The sequence below is a fragment of the Lichenostomus cassidix genome, chromosome 1Ab, assembly GCF_008360975.1.
Source record: "Lichenostomus cassidix isolate B80296 chromosome 1Ab, HeHo_3.0, whole genome shotgun sequence".
Classification (NCBI taxonomy): domain Eukaryota; kingdom Metazoa; phylum Chordata; class Aves; order Passeriformes; family Meliphagidae; genus Lichenostomus; species Lichenostomus cassidix.
The window spans coordinates 6,636,763-6,658,719 of NC_139481.1; the positions used below are offsets into that span (position 1 = coordinate 6,636,763).

General features: G+C 43.1%; 1 long non-coding RNA gene across 2 annotated transcripts in view; it reads right to left on the bottom strand.

The window, feature by feature from the left end:
* Positions 1-2,505: 2,505 nt before the first annotated feature.
* The window catches only part of LOC146442844 (uncharacterized), a 46,950-nt gene continuing 27,498 nt past the window's right edge, over positions 2,506-21,957 (bottom strand). The window contains exons 5-11 of one of the 2 annotated variants that reach the window (XR_014849417.1): positions 20,028-20,162; positions 18,250-18,320; positions 8,495-8,576; positions 5,168-5,339; positions 4,492-4,607; positions 3,555-3,743; positions 2,506-3,261 (exon numbers count right to left, since the gene is read on the bottom strand). This is a non-coding gene — a long non-coding RNA (uncharacterized LOC146442844). The remainder of the gene's footprint in view (positions 3,262-3,554; positions 3,744-4,491; positions 4,608-5,167; positions 5,340-8,494; positions 8,577-18,249; positions 18,321-20,027; positions 20,163-21,957) is intronic. The other variant, XR_014849418.1, reaches the window with a different exon arrangement.

Below are 21,957 nucleotides of genomic sequence, written 5' to 3' on the forward strand. Positions count from 1 at the left end.
TGGTTTGTTCAATCAATCACTCAATACTCATCTGGGAAAATAAGAGAACACAGCATCAAACTATCAAGCATCAGTAGCAAGAAGTCAGAACAAGACATGAACTCTGGCTTGAGGGCATCATCCCCATCCATGGGTTTGGGAAGAGCCTTTCCCCAAGAGCACATTATATCCTAATCACCACTGAGGCACAAAACTTGTGAAATCGCATTCTGGTTAGTAGGTTCTAAACCTTGATTTCTAAGTGTAAAATTTTCTCAACTAAAGAGGAATCAGAAAGATACTAATGCAAAGGATAGCATTATTTTTTGGGTAGTGTAAGTCTTACATGTTTCACTGATCAACAGGAGGAGTGGAGAGGAGGGTGAGGATGCCTCCCTACCTCCCTCTTTATTTCCCCTTTTTTTCCCCTCAACAGGGCTGCTAGCATCCCTTCCAGCACACACAGACTCAGCAGCAGAGGGTGGACTTACACATTTTGATCCATTAAATGTTGGACCAGGACATGGCAAAACTCGCCCTGACATCATGAGGTTGGGGGTCTATTTTACAGAGGCAGCAGGTGGTCAGGCTCTTTGTCTGGCAGGAAAGGCAGCCTATCTACATCAAATTCCAGCACTGAGACTCTCAATCATGCCGGAGTTTTCAGATGTCCCAAGAAAATCTGTTTAATTTCTGACTTTTAGGCATCAAACATAGCCCTAGACAATGAATTTCTAGATTTGTACAGCATGTCATAGCATTATTTTTTTTTATGAACAAATTTTAGGCACCTCTCTGGAACTGTGAAATAAAAGGATTGATTGACAAAGTGAAAACAGAACCTAAAACCTTGCATTCTTCAAAAGACACTCACTGATTTTATAATTCTCTGGAGCTTTACATGACATACTCTGTGGGACTTTACACAAAGCAGGTGAAAACATGAGGGGACTCTGTGAGAAACACAAGGGGAAGGAGTGACATAGATATGGATATGACTGTTTGGGGGTTTATTTCTATTTAAAGTTTTACAGAAACTGAGAGACAGCTGCGCCATTGAGCACTTGCCTCAGAGAATTTGTAAATCAGCTTGTTGTGTTAATATTTGCTCAATAATCCCCATTTCACCTTCCTAGCTCAGGTCTCTGTCACACATATGGCTGCTGTGATGTCCAGAGGTCCCAGCTGAGAGGGGCCCCAGGATGCTGGGTGCAGGATGAACATATAGGCTTTATTATGGTAAAGCTCACACAATAATTACATCCTCCTCTTGGCAGAGGGATCACTGAGGAGGAGGATTGTGCATTTGCTATTGTCTCTCCTTCCTTTGATGCCTGGGCTGAGCTCTCATTAGGCCTAATTGGACACTTGCAGGATGCCCTCGGTGGAGGATATACCTGTGTGTTCTCCACGCCCAAGGAGGGACTGGAAAATGGGATGATGGCTCCTTCAGGGAGGCTCTGGGGCCACACTGTGCTGGCCAGATGGACACCCCTGAGGGCCAGAGCTGCTGGAGTGTGGCTGACAGTCCCCATGGGCACTGGCTGGGGTTGAGAGCTCAGCAGCAGCAAGGCAGAGAGCTGCAGCATCCCAGAAACCCCCTTGCCTCATCTGGAGAAGGAGAGGGATGTCTGATCCATGCAGTTTGTCCCACTGGGTTTAATTTCTTTGCTTTTTCTAAAGCAGCATTACAGCTTTCAGGTCAGACTGTGCTTCCTCCATGGCACTCAGGAGGAGTTAGACTGGGATTATTTATGACAAAAACAATCAAACCTTGCTTTTTACATATGCTGGGCTCTGTTTTAGTTGTCAAGATCAGGAAAAATAACATTGCATTTAAGGTAAGCTGGGAGGAAATACATAGCCAGCTTTTCTACCCACCTGATATATCTGTCACAAGTCTCCCCTGTTGATTTAAACCTCAGTGCTCGTTTCTACTCTGGGATGAAAACCAACACCAAAACAAACCCCACTTTTGTCAAGGAATATTCAAAGGAATGTCATGTCAGCAAAACTTCAATGAAAGCAAGGAGCATTGAGATGCACAAAACTATAATGTCCCCAGTCCCACATAGCTCTGTACCATATGGCCAGAGAGAAGCAGATGGGCCAGGTCACAGCGGGAGAAGAGAGGGAGAGACTCAGAATTGTTATCTGACCCAGTGGGCCAACACTAACAGACTGTCCCCAGTGACCAGGCTATTATTATCAGAACGGGTTGATAAGAATGTGATCCCCACATTTATTTGCCCTCAGGTAGTTTTCACATGTGACGCCCGATCAAAATGACCTTTTTTTTTTGCAGATGTTTGTTTTGGGGCTGGATCGTTTGACTCACAAAGAAGCCACGAATTGCACTGCTCTTGTCTTTTATTGATTTTAGATGCCAGCTTTTCCTATCTGTTTACTTGACTAAAGTTCAGAAAGTGGCTTGTCTAAATAAGATCAATTCAACAATAAATGACGCAAAAAGATATTATTATTATTATTATTATTAATATTACTATTATTATTACTATTATTATTATTGTTGCTGCTGCTGTTACATGGCTGTGTAAACATTAGCCCAGCAAAAAGAAAAAGCAGAATAGCATGGTTACTGTCAGAGAAATCCTGGGATGTCTGATATGATTTCAGCAGGAGAGTTCCATGTTACTGTGTTTCTCAGTGAGCTGCCCATTATTAGCAATAAGAAAATTCCCCAGCCTATTAAATTGCAAGGTGTAGTTACCTAAACATTACATGGAAAAGTTTTGGAGGTATTATTGCAGGGAAAAAAAACCCCAACAACAAAAAGGTACAAAATCACATGGAAAATACTTGCATACAAATGCTGGAGACAGAAGTCAGCCATTTCTGGTTATAATTCAAAGATGCTAAGTATTTCACTGTAGGTTTGTTACTCATGAGTAAGCTTATCTGTGTTAGATTTTGTGGCTTTTCCTCTCAAACACCTTCTAGCCCACAGCTGATGCCCACTTGAGGTATTCAGTACCACTACTCTTGACTTTGCATCTAGGAGATTTCACCAGAGGAGAGCTCAGCATCTGCCCCATGCTGCAGAGTTCCTGTCCCCCTGGATCCTGACCTCTCAAATCACACCCATCCTTTTCCTGCTGCTGAAAAAGGGACCTGAGCCATGAACCTGAGGGACCAATGCTCTTGTTTGCAACAGTGAGGGTCATGTCACTGCTTGGTATCTCCAACCAACCAGAACCTTTTTTTTCTTCTTTTTGTCCAAGACTAGATGCTGATGTTCCTCTTGGGGGAGTTATTTCTTAGCTGTATAAACAATAGCTAGAGATGGAGCAGTGAATTTTACAGCAATGATATCATTTACTCATCCCATTCTAAGCTATTTTGTAAAATCAAGACTTTGCTGACCAGATTTTCCTGTTTGACCTCATGCACAACTAACTAGTTATTATGGGCTGCAAAAGCAGGAAAGCTCTGTGTCCAGAATCTCTAAACCTTATTAAAATGGCCATTTGGGACAGTGTCACTCTAATTAAAACAGAGACTTATTGCTGCTAAATGACATTACCAGAGCTCCCAGAATTTAGGCAGATCGTTACCTCTCGCTGAGCTTGGAGCCTCTGGCTGACTTCTCTGTGAATCCTCTCCTTGACACATCATCCTTGGGAAGCTCAGCACTTGCGCAGAGATTTCGCACGGGGAGGGGTGATTTTCTGTGTCCCAAAGGTGCAGTGGAAGCTCTCTGGGGTCTCCCTGGATGACAGCACTTACTCCAGGTTGGAGCTGTGCTGAGGGAAAGGGACTGTGGCTGTGGCTGTGTGTGCATCTGCATACAGGCAGTGGACAAGGGTTAATTAAGCCCTTCAAAGAGAATTTTGTCCCTGTAGGATAGTCTACACCATTTACCAGTGTCTGGGGCTGTGGGCTAGCTCTGGATTAGGATCCAATCACATTTTGCTGAGTGATATGTAGTGTAATTTTTGCAGATTTTGTGGGCTGGAATTAAACTTTTCCCACTATTGACTTCCAATGGGACAAGCATTCCTAAACTACAGGAGCATGCAAGGAAAGCCCATTCCTCATCTGTAGAGGTGTGAGAGCACATCTAAGAGAGGAAAGGGGATTTATTTGTTGGTTTGCCACTCCTGGATTCTCCCACCTGCTGAAAATTGTAAGTCTCCTACTGAAAATTAAGGTTATTCAAGGTAATTCAAACATTTCTGGGTAAAAGTAGTTCTGGAGTCTCTGCTGTGGGTGTGAGGACATAGTACCTCTGGACATGGCCCAGGGGAGCTGTAACCCCACTGTGGGACACACAGCACCTCCCTCAGCTGTGCACTGCCAGGTTACCCAGACTGACACAGGTACAGCACAGCCACAACACACTGCCTTTATTTTCAGTGCCATGGAGGCTCATTTCACCTCATCTCTACTTTGATGAAGTATTTTGCTCTTGTGCCTCTGAAGTAATTTAATCCAGTTATTTTTATTTGGTCTAATACTTAAAATACTACAAGCCACCTCTGGTTTGAATACCTGACTGATTTGCTTTAAAGATGCTCTTTGCTCTTCTGAACCGACTGTCTTTTCTCCCCATTTCCTCTAGTTTATAAGAAAAAGCTTCCATTGACTGGTCAGACACAGAAATATTTCTGAAAGGCAAGCAGTTAGACTTCTGGGAAAGTGAATGATATATTCAGGAACTTCCTAGAAATGACAAAAAGCTATATGAGGGTGCCAAAACTCTGGTCACTCACAAGAACTCTTTCAATATACATACAGAAGCAAAAATGACAAAGAACAAAGAAAACAGAAGATGCAAAGAGGGGAAGAAAACCAATTCCCCAAGCTTTAAATGCTTAGAGATGGACTGTTGATCACTTAGTGCAAGTGATTTCTCCTGCTAACCAGGAACACGATAGAAACAAAAATCAAAGTATAACTCTGCTCAACATACATTGTCCCAGCTGGATGCTGCAAAGTACATTTCATCACAAGCCAAAAGAACAGCCCTCTCTGATGCTTACTCCAATGTCTCAATTTCTGGATTAAGCTGCCCCATTGTTTTGAAGCACAGTTATGGTTTAGAGATCAATGGGACATAGACTATCCTAATCTACTAGGAACAGCCCATAGCAGAGAAGGGATACTCCTCACTAGAGAGCCATCTAAGTCTTCTAATTACTTTGGCTCCTGATAGATTGGCTCTTACCCCCTTGAATTCCTTTGTCACTGAGGAGTTAAAATTCATGAGCGTCGATGCTGCTGAATGCTTACTCCAGTGCTGCTATTTTCTGCGCCAAGCTAGCCATCGCCGCAAAGAGTCGGAGGTCTGTCAGGCCATCTGTTACATAATAGTCAACAATCTCTAAAATCTGGGGAAACTGAGATGGAGAGAGCAAAGATGATGAAGGGTTTAAAAAGAACAGATTGCTGCCTTGCTTGGAAGGGAGGGAGGGAGGCAGGGGGAAGGGGGAAGGCTGGATGAAAAGCCCTGATGGAAGCAGAGACAAACCCGATTAGCACAGCCAGCCAAACAATCCCCCCCAAAATATTAATGCTTTCTCCAAAGAAGTTGACAGGGACATCAGACTGGTGGGGGGAAATATGCTTTAGGGCTGGAAAGCTGAAGGAGGCCACAAAAAATTCCAGCTGTAGTTTAGACATTGCCATACCCAAGTAGACACTGAATACAATTTGAGGACATCCTCTAAATCAGTAAAGAAGACCACCACAAATATTTCTGTCGCTGTGTTATACAACACACTGTTGCTGTACCACAGGAAAGTACAATATTTTCATTCCACCATTTCCCTTTCCTCCTTTTCCCCTCCCTTTGCACAGGAATTGTTTGCTGATTTGAAGGCATCAGAATGGTGATGACTTGCAAGTAGGGCTCAGCAACCTCATACTTGTCTAGCTGTGTGCCCACATTTTAAAAAAGACTGACTATATCTGGTGCAAATAGCTCTCAGGAGATGTATTATCCATTTAATTTCCCCTGCAGCCACTGAAACAGTACCAGCAGCAATACTGGCTGGGTGAGCCACCCAGCTGCATTTAAACTCTCCCAACATGAGCTGACTTCTAGTCTGTTCTGTCCAGTTCTGTCTGTTCTTATTCTTGCTGCTCTTGCTAAAGCTTGCAGAGCTTACTCTCCCACCAATAACCATCATGCTGGTGTTTCCTGAATTTCCTTGTCATGCGGAAATGTGCCAGAATAAACTGCAGTCTCACCATCCTGGACTCCTTGGAGCTTCCTCCAAATGGATGTCCATTCTACATCAAGGTACAAATTTTACCCCCAGACTCTTCTGACATGAAAAACCACTGAGAATCAGAAGTCTTACAATTTCAGGAAGTTGTTTCTGCTTGAACAGCAATGGGAAGCAACAATCAGACTTTAGGTTTTGGTTTTGTCAGCCCTCTGTCTTTCAGGGACTAAATCCTGCCCACAGGACTCAGTGGCCTCTCACAGCATGAACACACATGATCTGAACTCCTGCAAAGTTCATGTGCTTCAGAGCATTTCTTCAGACCACACTGGAGTTGTAAGTGCTCTCTTGCTCAAATGCTTTGCTTTATTACCCCTTGGAGCAAATAACTTTTAAACTACAGCAGAAAACACAAAACATGGCAGTTGAGGAAGGGAGAGAAAAGGGATATTTTCTGAATGCACAAAAAACCTGAGGCAGCAGGGATAACTTTGCTGGTTAACTTTCCATATGACAGTAACCACTGCCAAAGCAAACACATCGTAATGGAAGCAATTAAAATCTGTGTTCATTCACTCATTGTTGCTACTATAGGTTAAGGTGGTTCATTAACTGATGTGCCAGTGCACAGTGTAATGCATCCCTCTTAGCTGTATTAATGGATCACAGAAGATAATGCTGACAGATGGAAAAGATGAGCTTTATAGGTCTGATAAAAATAAACAATAAATGCAGGCAGTGCTGAACTGGATTATCACAGTGCCACAGGAGTTGTGTAATGATGTTAGCACTGGCGCCTGCCTCAGAGCTGATGCTTCAGAATACTAACATTGAGCCACTTGATACGTGTTTGATGTCTAAACAAGTCACATCCTCTGCTGAGAGGAACAAATTGCGATGGAGACTGGCTGCAGGGCTTCAAGTTTCAGATAAAAATCTGTCCAGAAGAATTCCATACAAATAATTACCCAAAATACTTTCTACTTTTAATCATGTGAAATATGTGGTTGGACCCTTTTTTACTTCTTTTGTTGGTGTTTTTTTTAAGCATCCAAATAACTTGGTCCCTGCTCTAGTGCTAAAGCCTTGTCTAACATTTCGTGCTGGGAATGCAAAGCAGGGCACCAAGTACAGTAGTACAAATAACACTTTATTTACAGTTTCATGGCTTTCAGATTTCCTGTCTCCATAATCACTTCCTACCAATTTCCTTCTGTTTTGTTTGAAATGGTAGTCTTTTCAAAGAAAGTGCCTAAAGAAACAACGCCTTTGTAAGGTTTGGATTAAATCACGGAGGTTTTTATACTTCTTTTTCTGCATTTCCCAGTACCGGTTTTCTGCATTAACAGAGTTTGTGCTGTATGTCTGGATGGTTCAAACAGGATCATGATAAGAGAACTGCAAAAAGGCCAGCACTGAAGGGCCAAAGTCTCAGCTGGAGGAAGCTGGCACAGCTCCACTGATGTGCATCAGCTCCAAACCAGCAGCATTTGAAGAGCCAAATGTTTTAATGCTGGACATGAAAAACTTTCAAGCCCTACCATGACACTTGGAAAATTTGCTAATACTTGAGCACATGCAAAGCATTAAGATAAAATCAAATATCTGTATTGTAGGAAGTAAATGAAAGAAACTACCACAGAAGTAGAGCTTCTATATAGGGAGATTGGCTTGATTTGAAATTAAATCCACAGAGTATCTGACATATTTTTATCTTGTCTAGTGGTTTCAGTTGCCTAATGAGCAACATCTCCTACAGCTATATTTAGACTCCTCTACGTTATGCCAAGTTGGCTGACCAAAATGGGACAGATCCCAAATCCACTGTCACTTTTCAAAATGTAGCTAACAATTGAAAAAAAAAAAAAAAGAAAAAATCTGTGCAAAGACATAACATTGAGTAGCATAAGTAGACTGTACCCCTAGTGTTACCTCCTTGTTCTATCCCAGGCCAAAATTACCTGTGTAAAAGGAAGGCATACACTCCACTTCCACAGCTGATGTCTGACCTTCCCCTTCCTCCAGAGCTCTGATTTCTCTCCTGGCCTTTCAGACCTTGAACATTACTCTTACTTCCAAAATCTGAAGGGAAAGGAACACCTGTCATTTAATTTATTATTGGACTATGTATAGAATTGTTTCATGAAAAACTACCTCACACATGTGCCACTGCTGCTGCTGCTGGTCAGGTTGCTTTCCTTTAAGGGGAGTGCTGACCAACCAAATATCACAAACAAACACCAAAGGTATGAATGCTGGAAATGTTTGCCACCTTCTCGCACTTTTCCAGGAATGGATCTGTTGAATTTACTTTTTTTACTTACACTGCAAGTCAATAAGGGGCGACTTCTTTCAAGGCCAACAAAACCTGCTAGGGGTTCAAGTATCCATCCCATCAGCATCCTCCTGCAAGGACACTCACAGTATTAGTTCTCAGAAAATTCGACCATTGCCTCTGGGCAGAACTCCAGTGTCTCAGAGTGTGGCTTTTACAATGCATAGTTCAGCTCTGCTTTCATTTTTCAAGTTGAGGGAAACCCTCAAAACCTCTTACTCTTTCCCTTCACTGAACATAAAAGCACAGTAGAGTAGATTTCTTTGGCTCCACACCACCTTCTTCACCAATTAGCCATTTCCCAATACATAATACAACAGTAGTAGTAGGAGAAGATAATTCAAAAATTTTATCAATATAGAGAAAATCTGAAAGAAAGGAGGGAGTTGAGTTCTATGACTTTCCATTATCCTGAACTAAAATATGCTACAGTATTTCGACAGATACACTAACATTCATTATTTTTCCCAGTGAGATGACACATCAGATGTTTACAGATACTGCACAGTCTAAATGTTTTATGATCTTCTAGAGAGGATATAAAGACACAGAAGAAAAGATTTGAACAGGAAAATGGATGTATTTTACAGCTTCTTTTACCAGTTCTTAAACCAACCCTTTTTACCTAAAAGTCATTCACATAAAAGGCTATTACGTTTTTTTTACATTAATTAAGAGAAGTAAATGTGATCAATGTGATTTTAGTGGAGAAAATCTGTTCATATTGCTCTCTTATTACACTTGTAGCTTTACTCGTCTCCTCTGTCTCAGTCAGACTGGCATACTGAAAATATCTGTTCCTCAAAGGATCATCATACAACATTCCCTCTTCAGATTCAACAATCCACATAGGACACGGGGAAGGATTGTGAGCTCTCTTAAAGGTTTGTGTTCAATCTCCTGTTGACTGGCTCCAGGAGTTAGAGCAGAAGTGAGATCAGTTCTCTCTCATTGTAGTGATACATGGAAAGACTTTTCTGGAGAAGAGCTTAAATAGGGGCAGGACTGATCTCTTAGAGGTTTTTATCAGCCTCTGATGGTGCTTAGAACCTAAAAAAATAATTGGTTATGGCAATTTTAAAAACCCAAACAAAATCTACTCCATGCTAAAGTAGGTCTTGGTTATGAACTAGGAAGGTATTTTCTAGCTAAAGGACATAAAAGCTGAAGTTGTAAGAGAGACATGGAGCAAAAAAAGCATAGTTTGTGTGTTTTATGGGGAGAGAGAGCAAATATGGAGGCATTCCATGCTTCTTATAACCACAAAGTTGTGGATTCCCTCCCCAGCTCTCAAGTTCACCAGCTGCACTGGTTTGTAATTGCAGTTCAATCAAGATGATAACAAAGTAATAGCACTCAGGAAATGACGCAGAGAAAGGAAAAATCAAGTGAAAAAGTAGTATCAGACATAACCTGAAATTTGAGCATCCTACTTCAATCAACTTCATATCCCAAGTAAGGGTGAGAGCTTAGCAAAGCTCTTTAAATATGCCTTTGATCTGTTCAGATGCCCAAGAGAGCCCAAGACCAAAAACCTGTCACCCAGGGGAGCTTTTGTCTAGAGAAAGGTGCTCTCCAGGTCCTCACTGAAGGATGAGAGGGGCAGAGGCTGAGTGGGAGGTGTTCTCCAGCTGTGGAGAGATGCAAACACTTCACTGCTGTCCTAATATTTCCCACCCCAGACCAGGCTGCAAGACAAACAAACAGGGTGTTGTTTCAACTCTCTCATTTGACATGGTCCAACACTACAAGAAGTGAAAGAAAACCTTAGCACTCCTCCCACCCCCTCCCTGGACCGATTGAGCTGTCACTGTCTGCAGAGAAAGTGATTGTTCAGTGCAAAACACATTTCTGCCTGATGCAAACGGGAAGTCTTGGAAAGTGGAGTTTCCTTTGTGCCTCCCCTGCAAGGAGAGGGAAAGGCAGCGAGGAGAGAGGCAGGAGGGAGGGAGGTGAGCACTGTGCACCATCAGCACTCCATGCTGCCCCAAAGGCAGTGAGCTGTGGCCTTGCCATGGGCTGGACAGCCTTGTGCAGGCAGTGACAGATATTTTCAGGGGGAAATGCTCAGAGGGAGCTGGAAGAAAGTGTTGGGGTGATGGAGTTTCAAAATCAGAGCTTTGCTAAGCAGCAGGTTGTAACCTTCGGTTAAAGTTTATCTTGCAGATGTTGGTAGCTTAGCAACAAGGAGTTTTTCCATTTGTTTTGGACAAACAGAAGCAGCAGCATGAGGCATGTTGGAGTACAGATGTGCCAAAGCATTGGGGAGAAGCAGCAGGGAGCAGTGATTTGCAGCAGGGATGAGCAGGGATTCCCATCTCCAGCAATATGGGACTTCTCTTCACATGGCAATGAGATTGCCAGGACATGGAAAGGATTTTCAAGATCCCATCTAGGGTAAAGTCACTCCCATTCAATTTTACTAATAGATGCTAAGGTTGGTAAAATTGCATCTAACCTAAAACTTTCAAAGGATCAGAAACATGGAAGTGAATGTTCACACCTTAAGAATTCCATTGGATTCAAATCTTCCAACCTGCCAGATTAAAACCTTCCATAGCAATGATCCATGCCATCAACAACTGAAATTCTAGGACCAAACATCTTCACTTGAAGGGAAAACTTCCTTTCTTATACCCATTTGTGATTATTTTGCAGATCTAAGAAAGTTTTGTATACTAACAAAACTATTGTCAGTTTTAAAGATGTCCATGAAGTAAACTTAATGGAGTCAACTTCCTATTTTGAAGAATATCTCTGACTGCTAAAACTCACTTTAATTTGGGTGCAGAGTAATGTAATATATGAGGGGAAAGAACCCAAAAAAACCCCAAGTCATATATGCAAGTAGCAATTAGCTACTCTGCTGTCATAAAAACTGGGAATTTGCACCTTGGGGGATTTTTGTAGCATAACTGGACTATTGATCTCTGTCCCCTTTCAACATCTTTCCAGGCAGCAGTTTTCACTTTCAGCTCAGCACTGAAAATCAGCAATGAAGAAGCTGTCACCTCTCACCACATCACATCTTTCATTGGCTCCCTTGAGAACCTGCACACCCAGCCAGTATCTCCTTCTGTCCAAGTCAGGAAATATTCTGATGGCTGAATACCAGTGCATTTCACAAACTCTCAACAGATAAAGTACAGCAGCAGAAAGGGGAAATGCCCTAATTACTCACAGGTAATGATCTCAGGTTCTCACTGGACATTTACATCCCTCCCCTGTGCTAATGAATCCATTGTGCAGTAAGAGTTGAGCAACAGCAGAAAGCACACCATACACAGCTACTCTGATGTGCAGCATGTCACACTCTGCTCCAGTGAGTTTTCACCTCAAAAAGGTGAGAAGCCAAAATTCTCCAGAGCTTTCCATTCAGCAGAACTGAAGGCAAGCAAAGCAGGGGTACCCTAAACCAGGAGATGCCTGGGGGGTCACTGCCTGCCCTCCATGCACCTGCCAGACCTCCAGTGAACACAGCAGAGCTCCACAGAGGGCAGCTTTCACCTTTAACACGAGGACATTCCTCTTAGACACTTTGAAAGGGAAGCAAACTGTGCAGAAACGCCCTGGGCAGCAGACAGATTTGTGCAAACAGCCCTCAGACCACAGGCTGACACAGGTCTTCCTGACACTGGCAGCACCACAGGGTCATTTGCACACATGGTCTGGGCCTGGCAGCACATTAAGGACTGAGGGTTTTGTTGCACTGCCACAAAAATCTTGTTTGGAAGTGTGCTTGAGCAAGCTCAGTTGTCAGTGTGGAAACTGATAGAACTGAGTGACTAGGAAAAGTAGACCCTCCTTCCTATGTAGTCTCCACACTGCCTTTCACTGTCTTGGAAAATACTGTTTGTTCTGCAAAAGACCATGGAAAGAGAATTAAGTGGACTTAGGACACCACTAAGATCAGCTTGGCAACTCCTAACATTCAAACATCTTGCAATGTCCCCTCCTAATCCAGGAGTCTGGTGAACATATTATGGGTTGGTAGTGCTGGGGGGCAGAGAAATGTGAAGTGTTGGTGTATTGCTGGTTTTAGTTTTACGTATTCAACTTCTCTCTCTTAGACACACACACAAATACACATTTTTCACGATTTATGTGATATACAACAACATGAATTCTGTCAGGTTGCACAAACACTCACCCTAAGAAACCAAGTATTGCCACTACTTGCGTGAGCTCCCAATAAACAGAAGGTTCCAGCAGATCTACAGTGACACCTCACCCCCAAAAAAATTCAGTGTCCAACTTCATCTAACCTGAAACTTTCAAAGGATCAGAAACATGGAAGCAAATGTTCACACCTTAAGAATTCCATTGGATTCAAAACTTCCAACCTGTCAGATGAAAATATTCCATAGCAATGATCTATTGCCATCAACAACGGAAATTTTCTGACCAAACTTGCTTTCTTGAAAGGAAAAGCTTGTTATCTTATACCCATTTGTGATTGTTTTGCAGATCTACAAAAGGATTTCCACTTCCACAGCAAGGCCAAAACACCTTCATTACACAAAGCACAACCCAAAAAAGAGTCCCCAACATGATGAAAGGGAGAACTCTCACTAATCAGCACACTTTCTGGAAAATACAACCCAAACTACACGAATCGAAATCTAAATGCAATTCCAGACTCAATATTTGAAACTGAAAGTGATTCCTACAATTATAACTATTCCATCTTTAAAACAATAGCTTGAGTGAACAAGAGAAAGGGCATGGAATGAAATACAGAGAAATAGAAGAAGGATTTCTGTGTCATAGTGAATCATGGATTTGTTGAATTCAGTAATATTCACAGGGTGAAAGAATCATTCCTCTTCCTGACCAGAAGCACTAGGCTCAGGTGAGCAAATACCTAGCAGAGGAAGCAGTCATTTAATTAGGAAAAGCTTAAAAAATTAGAAGAATCAGAGTCTCTCATAAAATTGGAAGTTATGGAGGACTGGAGGGGCAAAGCTCAGGTCATGTCCAAAGGCTCACAATTCAGGATTAAGAATAGGATTTTCTGCTGTTAGGCAGGGATGTGACAAACGAAGGTGACAGAGGAGTTGGAAGTTCATGTGAGGTTGGCCAAGAAAGAGAGAAACGTGAGCTAGAAATATGATGCAGATGTGAAAAGTGTGATGTAAGACCTGTTGAGGAGGATATTTCCAGTACTGAATTACCAGTAAGTAGCAGTGGAAAGACTTATTTTGTACTGATGGCTGGAAGTCTACTCACCCCCTTCCAGACTGCCAGAGAGCTCTCTCTGCTCACCCCAAAATGCTCTGCTGCCACTCCCTGCTCCTGGAGCTGAGCTGCAGGGTCAGCCCTGCTGTGGCACCTCTGGCTAACCTGACTGAGTGGACTGCATGGAACCTCCCTGCGGCCTCAGCCAGCAGCTCAGGAGCTGTGTTTAAGCTCCCACACTTGCCCTTGGACCCCACAGGAGTGGCATTATTGACCCTGACCTGGGCTCTGACTTCTGGGCTTGACCTCAGAGCTGCCTCACAGCTATGGGTGTGTCTGGATGGCTGCATTTGACCCTGGTGGCTGCCAATGGATCTCCTCCTCTCCCTCTCCCTCTCCCTCTCCCTCTCCTTCTCCCTCTCCCGCCCTGCCCATCCTGCTCCCTGCCCTCACCCTTCATTCCCAACTCCCCTGCCCTTGCTGTGCCCAGGTTCAGGAGGACAGAGTCTCCCTGGAATCAAGTTCAGGGTGATGCAGGGCCAGCTTTGGCCAGCCAGGCAGCACCACGGCTGAGCCAGAGCACAACTGCCTCGCTAAATATCTCCAAGGTAAGCAGGCGGAAAAGGAACAAGCTGAACAAGCTGGCTGGGTTAGCATGAAAACAAACGGCATTTGGAAATTAGACACAGATTTCTTACCACCAAAGGAGCCTGTGTCTTGAAAGGCCTGCTAATCAGTGCAGGGGGAACAGGAATGAGAGCTTTTAGATGGAGCTTGAGCAGCTCAGAGAAGAGATTATATGGCAGGGAGAGCAAGGGCCAGAGCCAAGCTCTTATTTGTGCAAGGCTCAGTGCATCCCTGGGGCTGGCAGCACACTGGGGATACCTGAGGAAACCAAACCTTGCCTTCTCGCTCATCTTTTCACTACAACCTTTGTGCCTTGTTTCCCTGCTTCCTTCCCTACACTGCATATTCCTGGCATTGTGATTCCACCACAGCTGGCGAAGGGGAAGAAGATAGAAGTCCCCACTTATCTTTTTGGTGAATTCCCCCTTTGTTTTAAACACTTCAATTTTTTTTTAAAATATTATTGCTACCATGCTCGTTTTAGGTGTGCCTGATTAATTCCTTGGTGTTTTACCTGGTGAATACTGAAGTTAATTACAGCCAGCCTGCTCACTGCAATAGGCCTTTTTCTCTGCACTGTTCTCTCACAGTGAGCTAAAGAGAAAGCCTGAGCCCATATTTGAAATCCTCATTCAAATACTGCATTCAGTCAAGCAGTTTAAAATTGCTTTTAGGGAGGGAGGAGAGAGGGAGGAGGCTTGGGGGGAATGTGGGTCTTGTGCTTGGTGACTGCTGCAAGCTGGAACAGCATGGAGAAGGAAGGGCCTGGTTTTTGATATTCATAGCAGGGAATTTAATTTAAGGCTGATGTGTTGCTGGTTGGAAATATGTATTAAACGCCCAGATGCAAGAGAAATGGGTACAGAAAACAGCAAAATAAATACAGGATATTGGCTCATCTATGCAGAGTGCTGATTTCCTAAAGCTGGCACATTGGGGATTCACTGCCTGCCCTGATTTTGTGTGTCACTGATTTGGCTGGGATCTAAACACAGAGCTTCACAGTTGCTGAACCACTGTCCCAGACCCAGCCAAGGCTGAGCACAAAGCAGGCCTGAACAAACCAGCAGGCAGACTACAAAGGAAAAGCAATTGTTCTGCTTAGCAGCAGCACTGTTTCTGCTATGCTTAGCATAGGAACAAGTTAATTTGGGAGCACAATCTTCTTAAGAGGAAGCTCTCCTCAGCCCAGCAGCCCCATGTTTCATGCAGTGTGCTGCCCTTTTCACCAGGGATGCTACTCGCAATATATTTTTTTACTACTCAAGTAGTATAAAAGCTTCTGATAAAAATCAGCTCTCTTAAACCTCTGGCTGGCATCTTGTTAAAAACTGACATCATGTTTGCCTGTCATCATTGGCTCACGAGGAAGTTTCTGCCATGATTTAATAAGCAAGGAGAAGGATTTTACTGTTAAAACAAAACAATAAACTGCAATATCAAAACGCTCAGATAATTTTTCTCCAGTGCCCTTTGTCTAAAGTATTTGGTCTTAATTGACCCTCCACAGAGGTAAAGATAGTTCATTGTGAATAAAAAACAGGCCCAAAAAATATAGAGCAGAGGCTCTAAATGCACATAAGCTGTCCACACACAGTTTACATGTTAATCCATATAAACAGAGGTGTGGAGACCATCAGTGCCCAGAAATGTCCCAAGACAGTCGAGCAGCTCAAGAGTCCAGAACAGAGCAGGGAGGAGGCAGCTGAGCACACAGACTCACCTTGCTGAGATTCACAGTGTCCAGCAGGGCCAAAGGAGCCTCAGGGTGAGCAAAGCCCCCTGGCATAGGGGGTGGAGGGGATTGTCCTGCCAGCAGCTCAGCACAGCCACCCCTGTCCCCTCTGTGCAGACAGCTCTGGCAGGAAGGAAGAGGCACAACCTTGACTCTTCTTTGCTGTAGTGATCACCTTCAGGTGTTTTCACCTTTCCTGGGGGCAGCTAACATAAATTAGAGCAATTTTCAACCCCCTCTGAGACATTCAGGGCACCCAGACTGGGCTGCCAGAGATGAACTCTGCACTTTTCACTCCCTGCTGGTTTTAGCTGTGCTCTCCTCAGCTGCATGAGCTGCTCCTTTGCTATCCATAGCAAGCTACCCCATAGCTGTGCACCACTTTGTTCTTCTGCATTTTTGTTAACAGCCTGCAAAATGCCACAAAAAGAGGGCAAGCAGCCCCTTGGGCTCAGTGTTTCTCACCTGCCAGGGAGCAGGGGACACTGTGGGGGACACAGGGTGAGAGGAGGGCTAAATTCCACTCTGGCCTCATTCAGCAGAGCCAAGGGCTGATGAAGACCCCCAGCCCAATCCCACCCTGGGTGCTGTGCAGGGAATGGGCAGTGCTGCCCTTCAGCCATGCCAGGACCATTCCTGAGCCATCAGCTGCTGTGGATGCAGCAGAGGCACCCAGCCCTGCTTGGGCACTCAGGGCATGAACAAAACCAGTGCTGGATATAGCACCCTCATTCAAACAGCACTGCATTTTAGCACCAGAAATAGTATCTTTCTCTTTTTCTTTCTTTTTTTTTTTTTTTTCAGCGAAACTACTGGCAGAGAAAGATAGAACTTAGCATGAAAATAAGTATCAGAATAAGGCCCTAGCTGAATAGTCAGTACTCTGCATAATTCTCTCTTTTCATCCCCTCAGCCTAGATCCTCTCCAAATATTCAGATCAAAATTTGCAAAGTAGCTCCGGCATTTTGGCCATCAAAAGTAAAAGCTGGAACATTTGGATTCTGCCTCCATCATATCCCTCTGCTTTGAATGAAATCAGCTCTCTGATTTTGCCATCAGGCTAATTATGAAGTCTCTGTCCCTTTCTCTCTCTCTCTCTGTCAAAGATCAAAGAGCTGAAAGAGATACATTTACTAGTAAAAAAGAAAAGAAATATCGTATTTTAAGGAATGCATTTAGTTCTCCTCTCTACTAATATTTTATACATGCAACATCTTACTTCACCTTCAGCGTATGAAAAAGCAGGTAAGGGGAAGGACAGGGAGAAAACCACAAGTCAGGATAAACTGTGGGATGATATTCCTGCCATTTAATGGCAAAAACCTGTTCCAAAGATCCCAGCATGCTTTACACAGAGTCTACATTTGAATGATGCATTGTTAGACAATGGAGAAGACCAGCAGAGAGAAGTAAGCCAAAACTACAAGTGAAAATTAAAAATTACAAGCAGAAATACAAAACAGGAGACAAATCCAACCACACAATTTTCATTTTAACTCTCTGGGCAGTACAGTAACAAGGCCAGCATACACTCCAAGCAAAAGCAGTGGGAATAACCCTAAGAGCCATCTTTCTCAAATCACAGATGAATTCGAATGGGAAGAGGCACGCAACAACAAAAAAAATAGTTGTTAATGCATAAAACTACTGTATGACTTCCAATAGCTGGACTCAAGAACCCTGGTTAAATACTGACTTTCTTTCAGAGTCAATCAGATAATAAGACCCCTTTAGAAGCACAGAATAGTTAAATTCATCACCATAATTTAATTGTAGAAGGTTATTAAAGAGCACTTCGACTCCCCTCCTGCTTCGGCGCTGCTTTTGTGTATTAAACTCAGACTAATCAAATTGCAGATTCCAAGAGTACTGTATTAGTCATCCCCATCCCTTTTAATTTGTTTAATGGCCTCCTTTTTTCTCCCCCCTCTTGTGTGTGTGTTCTGACTGGCTGTGCAGCGCTTAGGCTCACGACATGTAAATAAAGAATGGATAGGGGAACAGTTCGTCGAAAAGAATAAAGCGTGCCTCCATTCTAAAGTTACATTTGATGTCAGCGTAATTCATGGGACGTGTACTGCAAGCAATGGTGCTTATTATTTCTGCTTAGCTGTCTACAGACACAGGAGGAGAGGGAGAGGGGAAAAAAAAAAGAAAAAAAAAGGAAGAAAGGAAAAGAAAAGAAGTCTGAATTTACACTTACTGCTTCAAAAGCCCTTTTGTGCTTCGCCAACTTCTCCTGGCTGAAGATGCAGTATTTTGCCAAAAAGTCGACTGCAAGAGCAGACAAAAAAAGGATAAAATGGCCCATAAAAGAACTCTTTTCCCCACTTTTCCGTAAGCATTTTTGTAAATTGCCATAAAGAGAACTATTCTTTTAGATGCACAACAACGCTGGACACAGACACCTCCTTTTGCAGAAATTTCAATTTATGGTTTGCTTCTTGTGTTCTGGTGGGTTTTGTTGTGGGTTCTCTTTATTTTATTTTTCTCTTCTCTTTCTTATTTGGAAATGTCTTTTCACCTGGCCCAGGGCACAAAGTCAAAGTTAGCTGTGAATAGGAGATGTTTAACATGTAGAAAGCATAAGAGCTCCATCCTGGTCAGGCAGTAGTCTGGGAGTGTGGCGAGGGCTTGCTGTTGTTTGTTTTAATTGTTAAAGAAAAGAACCTCTTGAGATTTGAGTTCTGCAGAGCAGCATCCTCAATAGATACTCCCAAAGATACCACCAGAAATGAAATTCCTTTGGTTTGTTCCAGTCAGAAGAGACAGGTATACAAACAAACTTTTCTCTTTCACTATTAAGCAGACATATCACAGAAATGACACACCTTTTCCTATTTCTCTCTCTTATTGAGATCAAGACAGATTATACCATTAAAAAATACCATATGGGACTCTCTATCCTCAAGCTTTTTTTCTTGTTTCTGGGCCTATCATCCAAGAAGACAAAGTATGAAGCTAGCCTTGCTTCCTCACACCTAACAGAGCATAAAAAACTGCTGGGAGTGGGATGAGAAAATCGGAGGGGAAAGTCAGGTCATGCCACAAACACAGGCTGAGCTCCTGAGTTCTGTGGAAAGTACCAACTACATCACCTCTGCATTCAAACCCCTTCTAATGCCTATTAGTTCCTTTCTAATGTCTTTCTCTGTGTCCCTAGACTGCTATTTCTATCACCTCATCACCATGTTCACAGGAAATAAACCCTATTTTCACAGCAAGGGAAACTGCCAGCAAATTCAGGAGCTGATGGGGGAACAGTGTTGGGACTCAGCTCTTCCGATTTCCTGTTCATCTACAATGAGAACTGGAAAATAGAAATAATAATTTGCAAAAGGGTGCCAGAAAAAAAAATCTGAATTATCATCATAATCATTATAACATTATTTTTTTCTGTAAAGAGAGAAGGAGTAACTCACAGTGTTGTGGCAATGTGGTATTCTGGCTGGTATCTAAACAAGCTTGCAACATAAATCTCTTGTTTCTTTTTAAAAGAGTACATTTGTCTTCAGGTTGTGTTTTGGGGCATGTGCAAGGAAGGTTCCTATTGGGAGGGAATGTGCATTGTTTGTTTATTAAAGGCTGTGTCCAAACAGTACAAAAGGATAAATAAAGATGCCTGAATGCCATTGTTCCTTATCCTATGTATTCCAGATGAACCAAATCTATGTGATAAAACAACAAAAATATCTTGGCTTTCCATGCCAAAACAACAGCAGAGATTTCTATTTCAAGCACAAATTGACAGATGTTCTAAGATTGTTGGTATCACATGGTGTTCTTCCTAATTCCAAACTGAACTGTGATGCTGGAAGGAATGAGAAAACTAATTTCTGGCCAAAATGGTTTTGCTCAGGTTTATCTTCCTGTCAGTATCTAAGAAAGATTTAGATCAAAGACAACCAATGCACTGATGGCATAAAGATGGGAAAGATTTGCTCTGTGCTTAGTATTGAACACTTCCCCAGGACCAAATACCTGTTTTCACCACAAAAATGTTCAGAAGTTGCCCCTTTTTGTTTCCAAACTGGCATGGGATTGGGAGATGCAGATGTTCCAACCCTCTGGGCAGCACCGCTTTGGGATGATCTGCACTGGCGCCCTCTGGTGCTCCTGGAAAACAGCAAACCGTGAAACAAAACCAGTCATTTCTCTCTCAATAAAACCTCGGCGTTTCCTCTCACCAAGTATTTCGTGAAGTTGAAATTTCCCTTACAACTGAGAGGTTAACCAAACAGCTCTGCAACCATTTCTGGAAAGATGGAGGGTTGTGCATCTCCCAGAGATGGAGGATCAGGAAAGAAAACTTCAGTTATTTAATCAACTTTTGAGGTCAGATTAGGCTCTTAAATCATCTGCTCTGCTTTGGTGAATGACAAAGGCCAAAGGATGTCAGATATTCCTGTGTAACTGGTCCAATTATTTGTACATAGCCAAAGCACAGTTTTCAAGAAGTTCCAGTTTTCAGACCCTGTGTTGATCTGAAGCTGGGAGAATATGGAGAATCCCATATGCAGGTATGGTACATTATTTCTAAGACCAATGTTTTGGCTTACATGACACTTGAACTTGTTTTAAATCTCAACTAAATCAGTTTTTGCAAAGTTAAAAAATCCTTCATGCAGAATACCCTCCCTGTAAAATGACTTCCATGCTGTAGTAAGGATTATGCTCAAAGGAAATTAAATTAAGCTCTGTCAGTATTTCTGTCAGACATTTTTACCATTCCTCAAAAGATTTTTCAGTGATTCCTGTCCCCCCTTAAAAGGCTGACAACTTTTTAAAACATGGACACCAAAACATGGACAGCCTCACCAGCACCATCGATCTCCTCTTACTCTCTTCCCCAAGTATGGCCAAAGAGGCAAACAAAGAACACTTTTCCATTCCAGTCTTGGGCAATCATTTTGACTTTAGGAAATGGATTTTCTCCAGCCATGTTCCTCATGCATCTGTTTCTCTTTCTTTGTTTATTCCCCCCATCCCCAGGAAGTTTCAAAATCGTCGATCAATTTTGACCAAGTGAGACAGAGGCGTAGAGGGTTGACAGGAATTAAGTACCTACAAGTTTCATGAAAATAGGCAGCAGAGTAGAGGGAGGGAGGGAGGCCCTATTAATTCCCTCATTGAGGGAAAGACCTCAGCATGAGCTCAACCTTTGTTACAGCCTGGAAATCCACACGAGAGAGAAATCCTGGAAAGCAGCCATCATTAGTAGCACCGCTCATGGAACCACCTGTTTAATTAATTATTCTCTGCTGTAAAGAACCGTTTAAAAACAGCTCCATAGCTTTCAATATAAGCTTGCTTGCAGTGCCCCCAGTAGGAGTCAGGGAGACTGAGGTCAGGGGAAACTGGGCCCCCTGAGCATTGTACCTCTCACAATGTACACCCTAAAAGGCTGCTAGAGGTCTTTGGGCTCAGGCAGACCCACTTTTGGTCCTGCCATATTTTTCCTGCTGTTGCTCAGCACTTTCCAGCCAGGAACACTCTTCTGCCCTCCCACCTTCAGGCTCTGTCTCCTCTCCCTGAATTTACCAGGGAGGGAGCTCCGAGCATCCAAAGTCATGCTCAGGTGCTCACACTCTTGCTACTCAGTTTGCACAGAGGAGGAAAGGTTGAGAAAAACCAGCTGCCAAATTCTGAATAAATCCATCAGAGCCTGTCTGTGCTGTAGCAGCATCATGAACAGGCTGGATTTATGGGATAGAGAGAGTGTGCACCACTCAGGCTGGGCTAGTCAGTCACCCTACACCAAATGTGAAGTCACAGAACCATAGAATATCCTGAGTTTAAAGGACTCCACAGGGACCATCAAGTCCAGCCCCTGGCCCTGCACAAGACAATCCCAAGTCTTGACTCCAAAGCAGGGAAGTATTCCAGCTTTGCAGAGACACAGTAGCAAGGC